This window comes from Rutidosis leptorrhynchoides, chromosome 9 (genome assembly GCF_046630445.1).
Source record: "Rutidosis leptorrhynchoides isolate AG116_Rl617_1_P2 chromosome 9, CSIRO_AGI_Rlap_v1, whole genome shotgun sequence".
NCBI lineage: Eukaryota > Viridiplantae > Streptophyta > Magnoliopsida > Asterales > Asteraceae > Rutidosis > Rutidosis leptorrhynchoides.
This window is the reverse complement of record NC_092341.1, coordinates 161,681,250-161,703,278: the sequence shown is the minus strand read 5'-3', so window position 1 is coordinate 161,703,278 and position 22,029 is coordinate 161,681,250.

Sequence of the window (22,029 nt, the reverse complement as noted above, 5' to 3'; positions counted from 1 at the left end):
AAACCCATCTTCCCTCCCTGGTCTATAGAGATGCAGCCACCATATCCTACGTATGACCCTGCCGAAGCATTCTATAGCACATATGGTTATGCCTGGAACCCCTATTGGTACCAGTATCATCCCTAGTATACTTATTATTTTTTTTTATTTTATTTTTTTTGTTTTTTGTAATTTGTAATTATTGATACGTTTAATACTTTTGTTAATATTGTAATCATTTTTATAATTGTCTAACTTTTATTCTTAGATTTTAATAATTTTTGAATGTGGGGTAATATACCAAACTTCAAAAATATGTATATATGTTTGCAGTTTATCTTATGTACACAACAGGGTAAAACAACGCATTTTCAAAGACTGGCATTAAGTTCAGCAAAAGCAACTAATTTTGACGACAAGATGCAAAATATATGTGAAATAACAACAAGACGGAATGAACAAATGATGTGCACCATTTATCATTCTGCAAACAAACGCCAATATATTTGGAAACTTTGGTAAAATTTAATCATTTTCACACAAATCACCCTCAATAATTTAAATTGTTACTGATTTCTTGCAAATGAGGGCATTGCAAGATCTTAAGTGTGGGAAGGGGTTAAATTCTTTCGGATTTTAAAAATTTTTACTTTATACACTTGGTTACCATTAAAAATACTAGTAAAGCAGTAGTTGTATTAGAATCTAGTGCTCTCTGATAATAAAGAACAGCCCTGGTCTTATATACTGACTACCCAATTCTAGTAAAATTTTTCAAAATTTTCAATTAAATGAACTAAAAATCATGTTTATACATATTTATGAACGATAAAACTAGGTTTTAACACCGAAATTATTGTTACCTCAAAAAGGACATAAATTGAGAAACAAACCAAAATGTTAAAATTCATTTAAAATGGAATAGAGGACGATAAAAAGGAAAATAAAAGCCAAGTGTGGGGAAATTTACCAAGTTATCTTAAACATATGTCACATATATCTGTAACAAATAAACTGAAAATACTTTTGCTTTGGACTAAACTAAACTGTTTTACCCGCTGAAAGAAAAGAAAAGATGGATCAACACGATGAATCAATTCCATCATTAAAAGGAAATAAAGTCTTCCGACAAAGAAACGCGCTTCTTGATTTAGGTCATGAAGTTGTCGTCCAGACCAGCTGTAGGTTGACGAAAAATCTAGAAAAGTCATCACTAAAATCAGCAGGAAATCCACGGACCTCAGCATTAAACAAGGTCGCCAAGTGGTCAGATTTATCCTAACCATGAGAAGGATTTATCTCGTACAATGGGGGGGCACCATGCAAATTAGCTGGATAAGACTAATGAATCAGATCCCCAGAAAGGATAATCTCCTTAAAGATTAAAAATCAGCTTTTAAGACTGATATTACGCAATCCTTGAGATTGACCTTAAAGATTGAGAATTCAAACTCATGGAATTCAATGATATCTAAACTCGAGCTTGAACGAGAAAATATTTTGATCAAAATTACAAACCAATTTGTTTTCTGAAAACCCTATTTTCAATGCGTTCATTACCATTGAACGTAAAATCCTAGGAATTCACCTGGAATTCATTAGGTCACCTGAACTAAATTGGGTGTCAACCGTAAGAACGGTAGTTGCATAACATGGTCAAAGACAGGACCTTGTACCAGACCGAAAAATCATAAGGGTGAGCTTTACTATTGCTCCTACCAAGGATAGTAATTGCGTCCGACACGTTATAGACCATAATTAAAAGCATGTCAGGGGACATTGCCTTAACAGTTGCTTGTTCAACGCTTTCCTTTACAACCGGACGGTAGTTTACCGAAAGGTAATATACGGGACAAGTAAACTGGACGTGTTGCTTTCCTAATACAAGGTTAGCAAGTGGATGACACAAAACCGCAAGTTTTGAGCTAAAAATTTTCAAATCTGAAACCCACCAAACCCACAAAAATATTTTGCAAACACCGGAAAAGGGTTATTCCGGAAAACTTATCTAGGGTAAAAACTAGATTTAATTTTCAAAAGATCAAATGTTTTCATAAAGATCCAGTTTCATAAAGGATCTAAATTTTATAGTCATGTGGGACTGTAAACCACAACGTTACTACCATTGTTTATACCGCCGTATAGAAAATCACTGATGTACAAAGTGTGAAGAATAAAGAAGTGATTCTAGTATTTCAAGACGATATTGCTTGAGGACAAGCAACGCTCAAGTGTGGGAATATTTGATAATGCTAAAAACGAACATATATTTCATAGCATTATTCCTCAAGAAAGACAAGCTTTTAGTTGCAATTGTTCTATTTACAAGTGATATTCGTTTAAATAATAAAAGGTGAAGACAAAAGACAGATTCGACGAATTGAAGACGCAAACGACCAAAAAGCTCAAAAGTACAAAAGACAATCAAAAAGGTTCCAATTACAAGAGTACAAGATTCAAAACGCAAAGTACAAGATATTAAATTGTACGCAAGGACGTTCGAAAATCCGGAACCGGGACCAGAGTCAACTCTTAACGCTCGACGCAACGGACTAAAAATTACAAGTTAACTATGTATATAAATATAATATAATATATAATTAATTATATTAATTATATATATATTATATATATATTATAAACCGTCGGTAAACAAAGAGCCAAACTCCTCTGAGCTGTAAAAGCAAACTCCGCGACTCGCGGAGTTTGAAGGCCAAAATGGCCGCGAGTCGCGGAGCCCCCAGTTTTGAAACTCCCTATAAAGCAAACCGAATTCTGATCATTTTCATCCATCTTTTTCTTCTTCTTCTCATACGTAAAATATATATATATATTTATAATTTATATTTTAATTTTAATTATAATTCTAATAATAAGGGTATGTTAGCGAATGTTGTAAGGGTGTAAGTCGAAATTCTGTCCGTGTAACGCTACGCTATTTTTAATCATTGTAAGTTATGTTCAACCTTTTTACATTAATGTCTCGTAGCTAAGTTATTATTATGCTTATTTAAAACAAAGTAATCATGATGTCGGGCTAATTACTAAAATTGGGTAATTGGGCTTTGTACCATAATTGGGGTTTGGACAAAAGAACGACACTTGTGGAAATTAGACTATGGGCTATTAATGGGCTTTATATTTGTTTAACTAAATGATAGTTTGTTAATGTTAATATAAAGATTTACAATTGGGCGTCCTTATAAATTACCATATACACTCGATCGGACACGATGGGCGGGGTATTTATATGTACGAATAATCGTTCATTTAACCGGACACGGGAATGGATTAATAGCCACTAGAATAATTAAAACAGGGGTGAAATTACATTCAAGGGTAATTGGTGTAATTGCTAACAAAGTAGTAAAACCTTGGTTTACACGCAGTTGATAACCTGGTGTATTCATTAAACAAAGTATTAAAACCTTGTTACAATTCGAATCCCCAATTAGTTGGAATATTTAACTTCGGGTATAAGAATAATTTGATGAGGACACTCGCACTTTATATTTATGACTGATGGACTGTTATGGACAAAAACCAGACGGACATATTAAATAATCCAGGACAAAGGACAATTAACCCATGGGCATAAAACTAAAATCAACACGTCAAACATCATGATTACTGAAGTTTAAATAAGCATAACTCTTTTATTTCATATTTAATTTCCTTTATTTTATATTTAATTGCACTTCTAATTATCGCACTTTTATTTATTGTTATTTAATCGCACTTTTAATTATCGTACTTTTTAATTATCGTAATTCTATTTTATCGCACTTTTATTGCAATTTCAATATCGTTATTTATTTTACGCTTTAAATTAAGTCTTTTATTTATTTAATATTTTACATTAGGTTTTAACTGCGACTAAAGTTTTAAAGTCGACAAACCGGTCATTAAACGGTAAAAACCCCCTTTATAATAATAATATTACTTATATATATGTTTGTATTTTTATATAGCGTTGAGCTTTGTTTAAAAAAGATTCCCTGTGGAACGAACCGGACTTACTAAAAACTACACTACTGTACGATTAGGTACACTGCCTATAAGTGTTGTAGCAAGGTTTAAGTATATCCATTCTATATATAAATAAATATCTTGTGTAAAATTGTATCGTATTTAATAGTATTTCCTGCTAAAATTAATAACTATTTCGTATACACCTCTACGCACATCACACCAATAAACGTAGTTTAACCTTTTGTTAAATTATTAGAAAACCTTTTATATTTTTAGAGTATCAATTCATGGAAATATGAATTATAAACTATGGACATGGTTATTTACCAGTTTTAAGCAAGATCTTGGTTTTAATCTATAAATGGAATTTAACACGATAAAATACAAACTAAGTTTATAAATCTAAAAAGGCAAAAGAATCGATGGTAATTCTTTTGGTTTCAACCTTTTTGTTTACCAAATCCATTTATATAAAACGTCAGTCAAAACAATCTTGTTCCTAATCAATTGGTTGATCGAGAATTTGTGGTGTAAAGAAAGTCTGGACAAAATAAAGTTATACCATCTTATTCGACTAGCCTAATTGAAGGCCTAGTGTTCTTTGTAGCGAGTTCACAATGTCGGCGATTGGTATAGTAGTCGATTCAGAATCAGCATGGCCTAATTCACCGTGACATACCAATTGAGTTGATAGATCAATTGGTAGGGAACTAAGCGTCTACACGACATGTAATTTAACAAGACTGCATACCTACTTAACTAGTAAAATCACAACAAATACACTCCATTATCTTAACTGCTTACAAATTGTTATATTCTACATATTTATTTACTTGCTTATTGACTAGGTTTATATTACTAAATTAGCTTAATCCAAACAAAATAAACACCTCAACTATTTGATAAAACCATTAACTATTATATAATTTATCTTTACGAATCTGTTTCAATTCAATCGGTTCTTAAGGAATGACCCTAGGTCAGCCTACCACTTGCTAACTCTTAGGATTAAACATCAGTAGGAACTTAGGCCCCACCAAAATATTAAATAAAAAAACACAACACGGATCGTGCGTCTTGGCGGGACTCATCCTCCGTCAAACCACCAATGACCGGTGTCTAGAAGATAATGATAAAAAAGACGATCGCCGGGTGTGCACCAGGTATTGAAAACTCACTCTTCGCATTTGATTAAGCTTAATTACGCGACTAGAAAACATCTCGATCACTACCTCTCGAATGCGAGGCTCCATGCACAATAAACGTCGTGATTGTGAGGCTTAGAAATCTCATTCTAACCTGCTAAAATTCTGACTTTAACGCACGGCACCCATCTCGTACCTGAATATATAATCTTCCTAACATTTGGGCATTAAATCACGTGTAAATTAACAAAACCACCTCATAAATCACTCTAGATATCAAATCATCAATCTTAAACGAATATGAACAATAAGTCTTCAATAATCACACAAATCTAGCTTGAACGGAACTGATATTTCAAATAAAATGTATACGATTTGAGCAATATCAATCACCATCACTGCTTTGTTCTGACTCGGTAATGCTCACTTCACTTCCTTCTCCCGCCTCTTCTTCAACCATCAACTTTTAAACCAACAACGCTTTCTATTCTTTCTTCTTAAAAGCACAAATAAGGGCAACATCTTCCGACTTGGAAGATTTTGTTGAAGTACCTGGAGCAGACTTAAAAGTCTCTTTTAGGTTCATTTCAAGTATTGCTTATGCCTTCACATAATTCTAAAGGGTTCCATAAAGACATGACATGTTGAAGTTTTTTCAAGCTTTGAGTTTTCCTTAGAGGTTCGGAATAGGTTTTCACTTAGCAGGAAATGAGTCAATGAATTTATTGACATGTTCAAAGTTAGTGTGAGTGACTTTAACGCAAACAAGGACAGTTACCAGAGAGTTAAATCTGATAAAGGTTTCTTTCAAAGTCTCATTCTTGTAAGCAAATAATAGTTCATAATCACGTTTTAATGCAATGATTTTGTTTTTTCTAACCTCATCTTTACTTTCATAAGTTAGGTCAAGATAGTCTAAAATAGTTTTAGCAGTTGGTTTCTTTTTAATCATTTTAAACACGTGATTAGGTAAAGATATAGCTATTATAGTTTTGATTTTTGGTTCAAGACCAACACGACACTTATCTTCATCATGTCATCTAGATGAAGGAAGAATGACCTCTCTGGCTTCAGTGTCATGTGTATCTACAGAAGCATGGATTCCAAGTAGCGTCTTAGTGGGAATGAAAGGGCCATTATTTGCAATGCAGAGCATGAGAGGATCAATTAATTTAAGGTGAAACATAAATCTATCTCTCCAAGTTTCATATTCGTCTTCATCCAACTTTGGTGGTCTATTATTAAAACCATTTTGAGATAGGATGTGTTATTATAGGTGGCTATATTTAGAGATTCAGATCCAAGATATTAATTATCAAGATTGGATGCTCTGATGCCAATTTTTTCTCCCGATTAGCAGTAGAAAGTACTGTAAGGGGTGGTGAATATAATTCTTTTGCTAATTAAAAATGTTTTAACAGTTATGTATATTTAAGCAAATAGATTAAACAAACACGAGGCTATCACGACCCGGAAATTTCCAAAACTTAATCTTAAATTGATTTCGACACGATAAGCAAAGTCTATAATGTTGAGTCTTAAAATTTTTAAACTGATTGTTATGGATTCAGTTAACCTTTGACTATTCCTGATGATTCACAAACAATTAATTATAAATAAATATGTATATATATATATATATACATATATATATATATAAATAATAATTATAAATAGTAAATAAAGTATTATATAATAATCTACGAAATAATTAAATTGTTATTAAAACATAATAAATATAATGTAATTTGAATATAAATAATTTCGAATTTATCTAGTAAAAGATTATAGCATTTGCTTGTCTTTCGATTGATAATTAACAAATTAAAATTTAAAATTTATAAAAATTTAATAATAAACGTTGTTCTATAGTTAGAGGATATAAATTTTAGACTTGCCAAAGATATATTTATACATTTTAAGTTAAGTTTTAATACTCCGTACTTTTTAGTTGAGATTGAGCTCTAATATTAGACGAACCTTTTAATCACGACTTTCACATTTAATGACTTAAAATAAATAAAGAAATTTAATATAAAATTTGAAATTTTTCTCAAGACTTTTATTCGCAACTAATTAACATTGGAACACGAAATCCAATCCGTAAAAGGAATGGTAGATAACGGTTAAATTTATCGCACGTTTTAATTCTAATTATATCATAAATGAAAATACTATGCATGATTGAATGATTAATTAGATCACTGTGTATGATTGATGAATATTACTTTCAAATGAATTATTGAATGTATATAAAATACATATCCATCTGCATGATGGGGACTAGAATTGGCACTATGTTAACTTTCTGTTACACGTATCATTCATAGAATCTACTATCTATTCTATCCTTCTAAATTTCTATATTCTACAAACTTATATACAATTGAATATAGGAACACTCAACCATCTATCTATCTCGGTGTTTCAAAAGTTGTTTCACCTATTTAACCTTCACTCACCACATCATCACCGAACCCTTACTTTCTCCATGTTCTTGATTAACCACTAGACATCTACAACCTTTACGATAAGTCTTTGTTCCTGGTCCAGCTGAACAGTAGCCGAGATCACTTATGAACTACTACAACCGTCAGGTGTTGCTACTACTTTGCAATTGAGCAACGTCACCTGTTGTTGCTGTCTTTGGCCGCCACAAGTCACCACAACCAGCTACAAACTGAAACAGTACTGCTCGATATTTTCCTGTTAAAAACTTCACTACTATGTTGCTGCTATTTTCCTGTGTCATTCGAAGACCTTCACCATCATTATACCTGCAACATAATCGAGCACAGTGCAACCATTATGGTTCGTTTTCTGTTTCTAATGGGAATAAAATATCACACCACCCTTAATCACCATCATCCAAACCTATCTATATCTCTAATCTACATATATATTATATACATGTGAAACAACTAAAGAAATCAAAAATCACCTCTTCCACAACCACCACCATCTCCTGAAACCAAGAAACCACCTTCTATTTATTCCTCTTCTTATTTCTGCTGCAACCGCAACTGCGGTGTATCAATTTCTGTCAAAAACAAACCCAATTTGCCACCCCTTTAATTCATTACATCTACTATTTTACTACTATAGTTATATTCCTTCTGCTATATCCAACCCGAACCAATTAAATATTTTATCTCTGTGGGAACATCAAGATTAACAAACATATTAAACAATGTCCTGCTGTTGTTGCTATTCAATTTTTTTATAATAATGAAATAAATAAATGAATACATAAATAAAAGAAATCAAATCAGGCTACTAATCACTTCTGTTTTTGGCAAATTGTTGCTATTATTGTGTTTCTGTTCGATTCAAGAAACTATCAATGAACACTGCTTCTTCAAATTAATGAAGACCATTGAGAACCATACCTGGATGCTTACTTAATGATTTCTGTTTTTAGGTTCTATACCCGATCTGTTCCATTATTCAACAATCATTACCAGACCTAAAATCACATAATACTGTTGAACACTTGTTGCTTCCATTCAGGTTTTTCCTTTCAATTAAACCTCTCAATAAATCATCATCACCACCTAATTAAAATACCATGATTTATCATCAACCCAAATTGAAATCTACCTACTGTACTGATTATGTTAGATCCAATTAAAATACAGAAAATTTATAGAGGGATGAAGAAATTAAGAGATTATTAAAGAATTAATCACCTACATCACCAAGTTTTAAATCGATTATTTGATTGATTGATAGAGGATGATTGATAATGCTAAAAACGAACATATATTTCATAGCATTATCTCTCAAGAAAGACAAGCTTTTAGTTGCAATTGTCCTATTTACAAGTGATATTCGTTTAAATAATAAAAGGTGAAGACAAAAGACAGATTCGATGAATTAAAGATGCAAACGACTAAAAAGCTCAAAAGTACAAAATACAATCAAAGTGGTTCCAATTATTGATGAGAAACGTCTCGAAATTACAAGAGTACAAGACGCGAAATGCAAAATACAAGATATTAAATTGTACGCAAGGACGTTCGAAAATCCGGAACCGGATCCAAAGTCAACTCTCAACACTCGACGCGACGGACCAAAAATTTCAAGTCAACTATGAATAAGAATAAAATAATATATATAATTAATTATATATATTATTATATAATATAATTTTACGCAGCCCATGTTTTGGATCTAATATGTGAGCTGTTTTCATACCTCCGCACTCACGGTACTTTTGTGAAGGAAACCTCAGCACTCGCGGAACTCTACAGTGCAACATGGGCCTATAAAAGCCATCGAATTCTGCACGAATTTTACATCTTTTTCCTTTCAATCTCTCACTCGTATATATATTTATATTTATATTATAATTTTAATTTTAATTTTAATTTCTAATAATAAGGGTATGTTAGTGAATGTTGTAAGGGTGTAAATCGAATTTCTGTCCGTGTAACGCTACGCTATTTTTAATCACTGTAAGTTATGGTTAATGTTATTTTTAATTTAATGTCTCGTAGCTAAGTTATTATTATGCTTATTTAATGCCGAAGTAATCATGATGTTGGGCTAAATATTAAAATTGGGTAATTGGGCTTTGTACCATAATTGGGGTTTGGACAAAAGAACGACACTTGTGGAAATTAGACTATGGGATATTAATGGGCTTTATATTAACTAAATGATACCTTGTTAATTTAATATATAGACTTATAATTTGAAGTATTTATATATAACCACATACGCTTGACTAGGTACGTTGGGCGGGATATCTATAAATACCAATAATTGTTCATTTTACTGGACACAGAACTGGATTAATAGTTAATAGACTCGTTGAAACAGGGGTGGATTACATTCAAGGGTAATTGGTGTAATTGTTAACAAAGTAGTAAAACCTTGGACTACACGTAGTCGATAACCTGGTGTATTCATTAAACAAAGTATTAAGACCTTGTTACAATTCGAATCCCCAATTAGTTGGAATATTTGACTTCGGGAATAAGAATAATTTGACGATGTAACACCCCAGCTTAACATGACCACAATATTGTCCGCTTTGCCCGCAGGCGCACGGCTTTTTCTTGGCGACCACACACGAGAAGCACTTTCCCAGGAGGTCACCCATCCTGGTAGTGCTCTCGCCCGAGCACGCTTAACCACAACGTACTCGCACTTCTACTCAGCCTGTGATCCCAAAACGCGTTGTGTCATTTAAGCGTGAGTATTACCTTATAATCCCATGATCACTCATGTTCGTGGGCGATGTGGGATTTGCCTAGGGTGTTACATTCACCCCCCCTTAGGGACTCATCGTCCTCGATGAGGTTTGCCCCACCACCCCCAACGGCACATGAGTGGCTCTGATACCATTCTGTAACACCCCAGCTTAACATGACCACAATATTGTCCGCTTTGCCCGCAGGCGCACGGCTTTTTCTTGGCGACCACACACGAGAAGCACTTTCCCAGGAGGTCACCCATCCTGGTAGTGCTCTCGCCCGAGCACGCTTAACCACAACGTACTCGCACTTCTACTCAGCCTGTGATCCCAAAACGCGTTGTGTCATTTAAGCGTGAGTATTACCTTATAATCCCATGATCACTCATGTTCGTGGGCGATGTGGGATTTGCCTAGGGTGTTACAGGGGGGTGAATGTAACACCCTAGGCAAATCCCACATCGCCCACGAACATGAGTGATCATGGGATTATAAGGTAATACTCACGCTTAAATGACACAACGCGTTTTGGGATCACAAGCTGAGTAGAAGTGCGAGTACATTGTGGTTAAGCGTGCTCGGGCGAGAGCACTACCAGGATGGGTGACCTCCTGGGAAAGTGCTTCTCGTGTGTGGTCGCCAAGAAAAAGCCGTGCGCCTGCGGGCAAAGCGGACAATATTGTGGTCATGTTAAGCTGGGGTGTTACAGAATGGTATCAGAGCCACTCATGTGCCGTTGGGGGTGGTGGGGCAAACCTCATCGAGGACGATGAGTCCCTAAGGGGGGGGGGGTGAATGTAACACCCTAGGCAAATCCCACATCGCCCACGAACATGAGTGATCATGGGATTATAAGGTAATACTCACGCTTAAATGACACAACGCGTTTTGGGATCACAAGCTGAGTAGAAGTGCGAGTACGTTGTGGTTAAGCGTGCTCGGGCGAGAGCACTACCAGGATGGGTGACCTCCTGGGAAAGTGCTTCTCGTGTGTGGTCGCCAAGAAAAAGCCGTGCGCCTGCGGGCAAAGCGGACAATATTGTGGTCATGTTAAGCTGGGGTGTTACAGACGAAGACTTTCGCACTTTATATTTATGACTGATGGACTATTATAGACAAATCCGTATGGACATATCGAATAATCTAGGACAAAGGACAATTAACCTATGGGAATAAACTAAAAACAACACGTCAAACATCATGATTACGGAAGTTTAAATACGCATAATTCCTTTATTTTCATATTTAATTGCACTTCTAATTATCGTACTTTTATTTATTGTCTTTGTATTTAATTGCACTTTTAATTATCGTACTCTTTAATTATGGCAATTTTAATTTATCGCAATTTCATTATCGTTATTTACTTTACGCTTTAAATTAAGTTGTATTTATTTTTAATATTTTACATTAGGTTTTAACTGCGACTAAAGTATTAAAATCGACAAACCGGTCATTAAACGGTAAAAATCCCCTTTAATAATAATAATACTACTTATATATATTTTTGTATTTTTACAAATATAGTTTTTAAAATTATAACGTTAAGCTTGTTTAATTTTCCCTGTGGAACGAACCGGACTTACTAAAAACTACACTACTGTACGATTAGGTATACTGCCTATAAGTGTTGTAGCAAGGTTTAGGTATATCCATTCTATAAATAAATATCTTGTGTAAAATTGTATCATATTTAATAGTATTTTCGTTGTTAAAATAATACTATTTCCTAGTACACCTCGCACACATCAAGTATTTTTGGCGCCGCTGTCGGGGACAACACTTAACGCTTAAGCAAGACGCTATATATATAAAAAAAATTAGTTTTTACGTTATTTTTGTAAAAATATATTTACATAAGTTTTAAATTTCAAAAATATAAAAACATAAAAAAATATATATATCTTTAAGTAAAAAAAAAAAAGAAGGTATTTTTAGTTATAAAATACTAATAAGTTATTTTATAAGTTTTAGTTATATTATAAAACATTTTCTATAAAATAAAAACAGAAAATTAAAAACAAAACATAAAAAGTAAAAAAAATAATATAAAAAAAACTGAGCCTGCATAAAAATCGACCTTAATCTCATCTGAATCTGGAATATCTGCACTCGCGGTACTTTTTTCCAGCTAGGATCCGCACTCGCGGAGGTTTCTGACAGGTCAACACAACCAGCATTAATTACGAAATTAGGGTTAAATTTTATTATTATTAATATTAATTAGGGTTTTAATTAAATTAATATTTAGTTTAAGTTTTTAATTTATTTGTATTATTAAGTTATAATTAGTTTTATTAAATATATAAACTAATACTTTTATAAAATATTAATTTAAAAATAATATTTTTATAAAAATTGTACTTTTTACAACTATAAGTTTTATTTTTAAAATTTCGTATCTTTTTAATTGTTTATTTGTAATATTTGTAATTTTCGCTCGTATTTAGTTTTAAGTCATAGGCTTTGCCATAGTTATTTTTATTTCTAGATTTTTAGGCTTTGCCGTAAAATACCTTAAGTGCTTTTTCTTTAGACTAAGATTTAGGTGCTTTAGAATTTTGCGACGCCTTTTTAAGTTTTAGTACCTTTTTAAGTTATTGCCATTTTGGATTTAGTTTTCCTTTTAAGCTTTAATATTTTTAGACGCAACTTTTAATTCTTAGTTTTTAGTTCCTTTTTAAGTTTCGACGTGCTACTTTCTTATTTTTATTTTTCGACGCCTATTATTTTTCGACCTTTTATTTTTCGATGTTTTTCGACGCGCTCTTTTTCTTTCTTATTTCTCGACGCTCTAGTTTTTAGGACTTAGATTTTTTCTATTTCTTATCTAAAATTTCTTTAAATTTCAAAACGAAAAATTATTTTAAAGTGGTTAAATTGATAGACATCAAAATTTTCGGGTTCGTAGTAATAGTTGGATTTGTACGTGGACCGGGTTATTGGAGCCAAACAGTACTCAATTATATTGAGACCAAACGAATCCTGCCCCTCTGCTGCATCTTTTGGCTATTCGAAACGTGGGCAAAATCAGAAAAGTCTATTAATTTGATAACTTATATAATTTTTCTTATTTTTATAACTAATAGGATATTCAGTGAATGCACCGAGCAAAACGTTCACCACCTTTTGTACGTTCACCACCTGTAACCAGATCAAGACATCTAGCAAATATTGTCGCCGTTCATTTTTCTTTAGAATCGTCATCTAGTCGACCAAGTACTCCAATTCAAATTTCCGATAATCCATTTTTTGAACCCGACCTCACAATTGAGAATCCGGAGAATATTCAGGGACGATTCCGAGATCCTGAACCATTAATCTTTCCTCCGGAACCACTAATCATTCAAACAGAGATTGTTGAGGAACGAACCATTAAATCAGAATCCTCTAGTGATTCAGATTCAACAAATTCAATCATGGAGAATCTGGAACCCCTAAGTATGGAAGACCGAATGAGAGCTAAACGCACTGGCCAAGGTCACGCAATTACTCAACCTGACATTAATGCGCCAGATTATGAAATCAAGGGACAAATCCTACACATAGTAACAAATCAATGCCAATTTAGTGGTGCGCCGAAGGAAGATCCAAATGAACATCTTCGTACCTTTAATAGGATCTGCACACTATTTAAAATAAGAGAAGTGGAGGATGAACAGATCTATCTCATGTTATTTCCCTGGACTCTAAAGGGAGAAGCCAAAGATTGGTTGGAATCGTTACCTGAAGGGGCGATTGATACATGGGACGTTTTAGTTGAAAAATTTCTCAAATAATTCTTTCCGGCATCTAAAGCCGTAAGACTTCAAGGAGAAATTGTTACGTTCACACAGAAGCCAAACGAAACTCTATATGAGGCGTGGACCAGATTTGGAAAGTTATTGAGAGGATGTCCGCAACATGGTTTAGACACCTGTCAAATAGTACAAATATTCTACCAAGGATGCGGCATCACAACAAGAAAAGACATCGACATAGCAGCTGGTGGTTCCATTATGAAGAAAACCAAAACTGACGCTTATAAGATTATTGATAACACTGCTTCCCACTCACATGAGTGGCGTCAAGAGAAAGATATCATTAGATCATCTAAAGCAGCTAGAGCCGATTCTAGCCATGACTTTTATTCCATTTCTGCAAAGATAGATGCTATCGAGAGACGAATGGAAAAGATGACTAAAGATATCCACTCAATACGAATTAGTTGTGAGCTGTGTGGAGGACCACATTTGACAAAAGATTGTCTCAGTATTGAACTAACAATGGAACAAAGAGATAATGTTTCATACATAAACCAAAGGCCTGGAAATAATTATCAGAATAATTATCAACCGCCAAGACCAATATACAATCAAAACTAGAATTATAACCGAAATGTTCCATACAACAACCAACAAGGTCCAAGTAATCAACAAGTATCCAATAATACTTACAATCAGCAAAGACCTAATTTTCAAAATAAACCACCACAAACCGATGATAAAAAGCCAAATTTAGAAGACATGATGTCGAAGCTAGTTGATTCTCAAACTCAGTTTTTCACATCTCAGAAACAAACGAATGAACAAAATGCTTAAGCATTTAGAAATCAACAAGCTTCTATTCAAAATCTGGAACAAGAAGTAAGCAACCTAGCAAGGTTGATAGGTGAAAGAAAATCGGGAAGTCTACCTAGTGATACAAATACTAACCCCCGGAATGAAACAGCTAAAGCCATTACCACAAGAAGTGGTATTACACTTAAACCACCTGAAATACCTGTAATTTCTGATGAAGCTATTCCTACTCCACAAGAACCACAATCTGAACAAGATAAGGAAAAAGAACCGGTAGTTGAAAAGGTTAATGAAGATAACACAGTTAAGGCTAAACCTTATGTTAAACCATACCAACCACCACTTCCTTACCGGAGTAAAATGAGAAAAGAGAGACTTGAAGCCGAGCAATCCAAATTCTTGGATATGTTTAAACAGATAAATGTCAATCTTCCTTTCATTGATGTGATTTCAGGAATGCCTAGATATGCTAAATTTCTGAAAGATCTAATCACAAATAGAAAGAAAATGGAAGAACTCTCGGCTGTTACTATGAATGCTAATTGTTCTGCAGTGCTGTTGAATAAGATACCAGAAAAATTATCAGATCTTGGAAGTTTCACAATTCCATGTTCTCTGGGTAGTCTTAGTTCAATAGAAGCATTGGCAGACTTAGGTGCTAGTATAAATTTAATGCCGTATTCACTATACGTTAAACTAGACCTTGGAGAATTGAAACCAACATGAATAAGCATACAACTAGCCGATCGATTAGTAAAATATCCTAGAGGGATAATGGAGAACATGCTAGTTAAAGTTGGTACTTTAGTATTTCCAGTAGATTTTGTTATTCTGGACATGGAAGAAGATTCTCAAGTACCTCTCATATTAGTAAAACCATTCTTAAACACGGCCAAAGCAATAATAGATGTGTTTGTTAAGAAACTGACCCTAAGTATAGAGGACGAGAGTGTTACCTTTTCAGTTTATAGAGCCATGCAACAACCGCAATCTGCAGATGATACATGTTATTATATTCAAACTATAGAATCACATGCAGAATTGTTAGAAGAATTTCCAGAATTACAAGGAACGGGAGAATGTTCTTTAGGAGAAAGAACTGAACCAATTGATGAAACTGAAATGTTAGCTACACTTATGGCTAATGGATATGAACCAACAACATAAAAAATTCAAATGTTAAAAGAAGAAGACAGATATCAATATAAATCATCGATAGAAGAACCACCGACATTAGAGTTAAAGCCACTTCCAAACCATTTGGAATATGCTTATTTACATGGTGAATCTGAATTACCTGTAATAATATCGTCTTCTCTTACTGAAAATGAAAAATCTAAACTCATTTCTGTGCTAAAAGTTTATAAACCAGCCATTGCATGGAAGATTCATGACATTAACGGAATAAGTCCTTCGTATTGCACACATAAAATCCTTATGGAAGAAGGTCATTAAACGTATGTGCAACGCCAACGAAGACTAAATCCTAATATGCAAGATGTTGTTAAGAAAGAAATTATTAAACTGCTGGATGCAGGTTTAATATATCCAATCTCTGATAGTCCATGGGTAAGCCCAGTTCAATGCGTACCTAAGAAGGGTGGCATGACTGTCATCACAAATGAGAAAAATGAGCTTATTCCTACTAGGACTGTAACAGGATGGCGTGTTTGTATTGATTATAGAAAATTAAATGACGCCACCAGAAAAGATCACTATCCCTTACCTTTCATTGATCAAATGTTGGAAAGATTAGCCAAAAATAGTTACTATTGTTTTCTTGATGGTTTTTCCGGATATTTTCAAATTCTAATAGCACCCGAGGGCCAAGAGAAAACCACATTCACGTGCCCTTATGGTACTTTTGCGTACAAACGCATACCATTTGGACTTTGCAACGCCCCTACAACCTTTTAAAGGTGCATGATAGCGATCTTTCACGACATGATAGAAGAATGCATGTAAGTTTTCATGGATGACTTTTCAGTCTTCGGTGATACTTTTGAAACATGTCTAGTTAATCTTGAACGAATGCTTATTAGATGTGAACAATCAAATCTAGTTCTTAATTGGGAGAAATGCCATTTCATGGTCAAAGAAGGCATCGTTCTTGGACATAAAATCTCAAAGGAAGGAATTGAAGTGGATAAAGCTAAAGTAGATGTAATTGCTAAACTTCCACATCCCACCAATGTTAGAGGAGTTAGGAGTTTTCTAGGGCATGCCGATTTTTACCGACGTTTCATAAAAGATTTTTCTAAAATTGCCACTCCTATGAATAAACTCTTAGAAAAGGATGCTCCATTTATCTTTTCAGATGAATGTATCAAATCTTTTAATATTCTTAAAGAAAAACTCACTAATGCGCTGATCATGATAACTCCAAATTGGAATCTACCGTTTGAACTTATGTGCGATGCAAGTGATTTTCCAATGGGAGCCGTTTTAAGACAAAGGATTGAAAAACGATTTCAACCTATATATTATACTAGTAAGATGTTACAAGGAGTACAAACAAATTACACAACTACTGAAAAAGAACTCATTGCTATTGTCTTTGCTTTTGACAAATTTCGTTCATATCTCGTTCTAGCTAAAGCGATGGTCTATACCGACCATTCTGCTCTTAGATACCTATTTTCAAAACAAGATGCCAAACCAAGATTAATCCGTTGGATCTTACTCTTACAAGAGTTCGATATTGAAATCCGAGACAAAAAGGGAGCAGAAAATCTCGCCGCTGATCATCTTTCTCGTCTTGAAAATCCTGAATTAGAAGTTCTAAATGAATCGGCCATACAAGACAACTTTCCTGATGAATATCTATTGAAGATAGATTATAATGAAATTCCATGGTTTGCATACTATGCAAACTACTTAGTATGTGGATTCCTTGAAAAAGGATTATCATACCAAAAACGAAAGAAATTCTTTAGTGATATAAAACACTATTTCTGGGAAGATCCACATTTGTTTAAAAGTTGTCCCAATGGAATAATACGCCGATGTGTATTCGGAAATGAAGCTAGTAAAATCTTAAACCAATGTCACACAAAACCAACAGGAGGACATTATGGGCCTCAACTTACAGCAAGAAAAGTTTATGATGCTGGATTCTATTGGCCTACAATTTTCAAAGACGCACACCTTCTTTGCAAATCCTGTGATGCTTGTCAAAGGGCCGGAAAAATAAGTCAACGTGATGAAATGCCACAAAATGTCATTCAAGTATGTGAAGTATTTGACATTTGGGGTATTGACTTTATGGGTCCATTTCCAAAATCTCATAAAAATCTCTACATTCTCGTTGCCATTGATTATGTATCTAAATGGGCGGAAGCACAAGCTCTCCCAACTAACGATGCACGAGTTGTAGTCAACTTTTTAAAACGTCTTTTTGCAAGGTTCGGAATACCGAAAGCTTTAATAAGTGATCGGGGTACTCATTTTTGTAATAATCAACTTGAGAAAGTTCTTAAAAGATATGGAGTAACTCATAAAATCTCCACCGCTTATCATCCACAAACAAATGGACAAGTTGAAAATACCAACCAAGCTTTAAAACGTATTCTAGAGAAAACCGTAGGATCAAATCCGAAGGAATGGTCCATGAAATTGGAGGATGCACTCTGGGCTTTTAGAACAGCCTACAAAACTCCAATTGGAACCACACCTTTTAAACTCGTTTACGGAAAAGCATGTCATCTTCCAGTAGAAATTGAACACAAAGCATTTTGGGCTTTGAAGACATGTAATCTTGATTTACATGAAGCTGGACGTCTACGGTTAAGTCAATTAAATGAATTAGAAGAATTAAGACATGAAGTATATGAAAATTCGTTAATCTATAAGGAAATAACGAAGAAATAGCATGATAAAAGAATCAGAAGTTCAAAAGAATTTAAAGAAGGACACAGAGTTCTTCTTTTCAATTCACGATTCAAGCTATTTCCTGAAAAATTGAAATCAAGATGGTCTGGACCATTTATAGTCAAAAGAGTTTTCCCATACGGAACAGTAGAATTAATAAATTCAAATGGGATTGAATTTAAGGTTAATGGTTACAAAGTTAAACATTATATAGATAGTTCGATGGAAGTTGACAACGAAGTTAATCACAATTTCGACACCACAGCTAACTAAGTGTGGGAAGAATCAAATCTTTAAAGGATAATATGTATTTCTGTTAAAGTTAGATGTTCTGTTTTCGTGTAGTTCTCGAAAATGGAACCCGAATGGTCTTTCCCTAGCAGACCCTAAAGAACTAGTCTTCTCCCCCCATTCCGAATTTTTATTTAATTTTTTTTTTTAGGTTTTACGAGATGAAGACTTCCTGTGAACTAAACCATGGTCTAATGCTACACGCTTTGATCACTAAACTTAATAATGACACCCTTCCAAGTGAATTGGTATCATTAATCAGAGGTAAATTGGACGGAGTAAGAAAAGAATCCAGAAACGAAAATAATAAGTTACAATTTGGTAAAGGAAAATCAAAATCCGCAGTGAAAAGAAGAGCACGACACCTTGAAAGATGTCACAAATGCGGAAAATGGTCACACGAAGGTAAATGTTCAAATAATCAAACCTATTCAAACACCGAATTTGTTACTTTATGCAGAGATGGACCGTTCATATGTTTAGAAGAAAAAACGTTGAATGCTCAAAGTTACGCCTTTGTAGCTATGGAAAACCAATTAGTCCGACTATCTTATGAGTGGGCTAGAGCATATCACTAAGAAATCTATCTCACAGGGTAAAACAGCGCATTTTCAAAGACTGGCATTAAGTTCAGCAAAAGCTACTAATTTTGACGACAAAACGAAAAACAAATATGATGTAACAACAAGACGGAATGAACAAATGTTGTGCACCATTTATCATTCAGCAAACAAACGCCAATATGTTTGGAAACCTTGGTAAAATTTAATCATTTTTCTACGCTAATCACCCTCAATAATTTAAATTATTACTGATTTCTTGCAAATGAGGGCATTGCAAGATCTTAAGTATGGGAAGCGGTTAAATTCTTTCGGATTTTTAAAATTTTAAACTTATACACTTGGTTACCATTAAAAATACTAGTAAAGCAGTAGTTGTTTTAGAATCTAGTGCTCTCTGATAATAAAGGACAGCCCTAGTCTTATATACTGACTACCCAATTCTAGTAAAAAATTTCAAAATTTTCAATTAAATGAACTCAAAATAATGTTTATACATATTTATGAACGATAAAACTAGGTGTTAACACCGAAATTATTGTTACCTTGGAAAGGACATAAATTGAGAAACAAACTAAAATGTTAAGAATTCATTTAAAATGGAATAGAGGACAATAAAAAGGCAAATAAAAGAAAATAAAAGTCAAGTGGGGAAAAATTTACCAAGTTATTTAAAACATATATCACATATTTTTGTACAAATAACTGAAGATACTTTTGCTTTGGACTAATCTAAATAGTTTTACCCAATTTACTGTAATATATTTGAAAGAAAGATGGATCTACACGATGAATCAATTCCATCATTAAAAGGAAGTAAAGTCTTCCGAAAAAGACACACGCTTCTTGATTTAGGTCATGAAGTTGTCGTCCAGACCAGCTGTAGGTTGACGAAAAATCTAGAAAAGTCATCACTAAAATCAGCAGGAAATCCACGGACCTCAGCATCAAACAGGGTCGCCAAGTGGTCAGACTTATCCTAACCATGAGAGGATCTGTCTCGTAAAATGGGGAAGACGCCGTGCAAATTAGCTTGATAAGACTAATGAATCTGATCCCCAGAAAGGATAATCTCCTTAAAGATTAAAAATTAGCTTTTAAGACTGATATTACTTAATCCTAGAGATTGATCTTAAAGATTGAGAATTACAAACTCATGAAATTCAATGATATCTAAATTCGAGCTTGAACGAGAAAATATTTTGATCAAAATTACAAACCGATTTGTTTTCTGAAAACCCATTTTCAATGCGTTCATTACCATTGAACGTAAAATCCTAGGAATTCACCTGGAATTCATTAGGTCACCTGAACCAAATCGGGTGTCAACCGTAAGAACGGTGGTTGCATAGCATGGTCGAAGACAGGACCTTGTGCCAGACTAAAAAATTATAAGGGTGAGCTTTACTATTGCTCCTACCAAGGATAGTAATTGCATCCGACACGTTATAGACCATAATTAAAAGCATGTCAGGGGACATTGCCTTAACAGTTGCTTGTTCAACGCTTTTCTTTACAACCGGACGGTAGTTTATCGAAAGGTAATATATGGAACAAGTATACTGGACGTGTTGCTTTCCTAATACAAGGTTAGCAAGTGAGTGACACAAAACCGTAAATTTTGAGCTAAAATTTTTAAATCTGAAACCCACCAAACCCACAAAAATATTTTGCAAACACAGGTGAAGGGTTATTCCGGAAAACCTATCTAGGGTAAAAGCTAGATTCAATTTTCAAAAGATCAAATATTTTCATAAAGATCCAATTTCCTTAAAGGATCTAAATTTTCATAGTCATGTGGGACTGTAAGCCATAACGTTACTACCATTGTTTATACCGCCGTATAGAAATCACTGATGTACAAAGTGTGAAGAATAAAGAAGTGATTCTAGTATTTTTAATTCAAGACTATATTGCTTGAGGAAAAGCAACGCTCAAGTGTGGGAATATTTGATAATGCTAAAAACGAACATATATTTCATAGCATTATCTCTCAAGAAAGACAAGCTTTTAGTTGCAATTGTCCTATTTACAAGTGATACAATCAAAGTGGTTCCAATTATTGATGAGAAACGTCTCGAAATTACAAGAGTACAAGACGCGAAATGCAAAATACAAGATATTAAATTGTAAGCAAGGACGTTCAGAAATCCGGAACCGGGACCAAAGTCAACTCTCAACACTCGACGCGACGGACCAAAAATTTCAAGTCAACTATGCATAAGAATAAAATAATATATATAATTAATTATATATATTATTATATAATATAATTTTACGCAGCCCACGTTTTGGATCTAATATGTGAGCTGTTTTCAGACCTCCGCACTCGCGGTACTTTTGTGAAGGAAACCTCAGCACTCGCGGAACTCTACAGTGCAATGTGGGCCTATAAAAGCCATCGAATTATGCACGAATTTTACATCTTTTTCCTTTCAATCTCTCACTCGTAT